Source organism: Austrofundulus limnaeus, unplaced genomic scaffold (genome assembly GCF_001266775.1).
Source record: "Austrofundulus limnaeus strain Quisiro unplaced genomic scaffold, Austrofundulus_limnaeus-1.0 Scaffold2130, whole genome shotgun sequence".
Lineage (NCBI taxonomy): Eukaryota > Metazoa > Chordata > Actinopteri > Cyprinodontiformes > Rivulidae > Austrofundulus > Austrofundulus limnaeus.
In genome coordinates, this window is record NW_013954532.1 from 29,781 (window position 1) to 31,938 (window position 2,158).

At 32.2% G+C, this 2,158-nt stretch overlaps 1 protein-coding gene across 3 annotated transcripts in view; it reads right to left on the bottom strand.

The window, feature by feature from the left end:
* The window catches only part of LOC106537099 (collagen alpha-1(XXII) chain), a gene marked incomplete at its 3' end in the record, with an annotated part of 27,776 nt that extends 26,394 nt beyond the window's left edge, over positions 1–1,382 (bottom strand). For all 3 annotated transcript variants that reach the window (XM_014034468.1, XM_014034467.1, XM_014034466.1), the window contains 1 exon segment: positions 1,220–1,382.
* Between the last annotated feature and the right edge of the window lie 776 nt (positions 1,383–2,158).

Here is a 2,158-nt window from a genome sequence, read left to right on the forward strand (position 1 = left end):
GTTGTAAAAGTTTAAAAAGGCTTTATTTTCATTTGTACTTTATCAAATTTATTTTTACAGTTTTTTTCTTTTCATTTGACACATTTACATTAATAGTTATGGGCAGGTTACAATATAAAAATGTTTTTTATAATCATGTCTTGTGATTATTTGACAGGAGTTTTACTTTTAAACTGTAAGTGCATTTTATTTAGTTATGATTCAAATACAATAAAAATTAAACCAAGATTTATAATAATTATCATTTTGATCCATACATTAGTAATATCTGACTGGGCCTTGTGTCACTTTATGTTCAACAAACTGGGCCCTGAGGTCAAAAAGGTTAAAAACCTCTGCTCTAGTTGTTAATGAATTATTTTGCTGATGCTACAAACACACAAAACCCTGACAGGCAATAAGTGAAACACTTTCAAAGTCTTCAGTGAACGTTTCTGCCTTTTTGCAAGTAAATATAGTATTTGAGGTAAAGTGTAGTATTTCAATCTGAGTTTTCCTCACACACTACAGGTCTGTGTCATCACTCCTGTTTCCACTTCCTCCCTCTGGACCTGCCACTGCAGCGTAATGTTTATAACAGAAGGAGCACGTATGTGGTTCCCCAAATGTAAAAATCAGAAACACACGTTTTTTTAAGCAGTGAACAGGAAAAACCTGAAAAATATGACATAATAATAAGATTCTTTAAGCCTCATTTTAGAGAAACCTGCAATATTCACCATACTTTATTTATTTGTATGAAAGTTAAATCATTCATACTATTATAGTCTTGTTAATTTTCTGCCATTTAACTTCTATACACTTGCATACATTTTAGTAATTTTGCCTTTCATATCCTAAAATGTTCATCTCAAACAGGAGATGGCTGATATAACCTTTTTTTGTAACTTTTTTTAATACTACTGAAAAAATATGATGAATTTCAATATTTTCCCTGTAGAAAACAATGAAATATCTTCATAGTTCTTGTTAAACTCTTCTGTGTTTGATGTCCTCTTATGTTAATTTATCTTTTAGTTAGTCTTTTGCAACTAATAACTTTTAGCTACAGTTTTGATACTTTTAACCTGTAGTTAGACTTTTGCTACTTTTAGTTTTTTGCTGCATTTAGCTTTGAGGTYGTATTTTAACTTTACCAACTCATTTTCATCTTCAGTAAATTTCATYAGTCATGAGCATTTACACTGTATGTTCACAGAAAATGTGAGATTATTCTTACCTTACTTGATCAGTCAGTGTCACTGGAGCAGGATGTGCTGAGTCAGCATCAGGCCAGCATCATCACCAGCAGCTAATAACTCTAAATGTTCCCCCTGCAGATASGTGAAACCAGGATGAGTTGTTGTTTAATCCAGGGCAACACTCCAGTGTTCACAGAGGGTCAAAAAGTGTTGAGGTAATCTCCAGTGTTGGACCGAGTGGGAGGGAGCAACAGAAAGTGTAGGGTTTCACCACTGTTCACCACTGTTCTCCACTGTGGTTTACACATAAAGAGAGACTGAGACACGCAGCCAAATATAGACCAAATTTTCTGGATATTTTTGTCCTTTCTCTCCGGCTGCACCCATCTGAAGTGTTTCCGTTCAGCTAAAGCCTTAAATTTACTTGAAAGAATGCATTTCCCCTGCTAACTTTCATGCCAGGTTTTTTAGATAAAGATCAACAAAGAATGAAATAAAACCATTTCAATTACAATTTTTAAGTAATGTACATAATGTCATGCAATGTGTCAACATTTAATACTCAAATTATGTATAAAAGTTACTTTCAGTTACTACCACACCAAGTTTTAGCTTAATATCAAAAGGTTGATTGGGTTGTAGGCATTTTGTGTGGCTGATAGTTGTAATCAGTGTTGTATAAAGTACCTCAAAGTGATACTTGAGTAAAAGTACAAGTATCTTATAAAAATACTTTGGTAAAAGTTACTCTTCTCTAAAAATATGACTTGAGTAAAAGTCTTAAAGTGTCTGATATTTTTTGTACTTAAGTATCAAAAGTATATTTCTGGCACAAAATCTACTTAAGTATCAAAAGTATATTTCTGGCACAAAATCTACTTAAGTATCAAAAGTATATTTCTGGCACAAAATCTACTTAAGTATTAAAAGTAAATTTCTGGCACAAAATCTACTTAAGTATTAAAAGTAAATTTCTG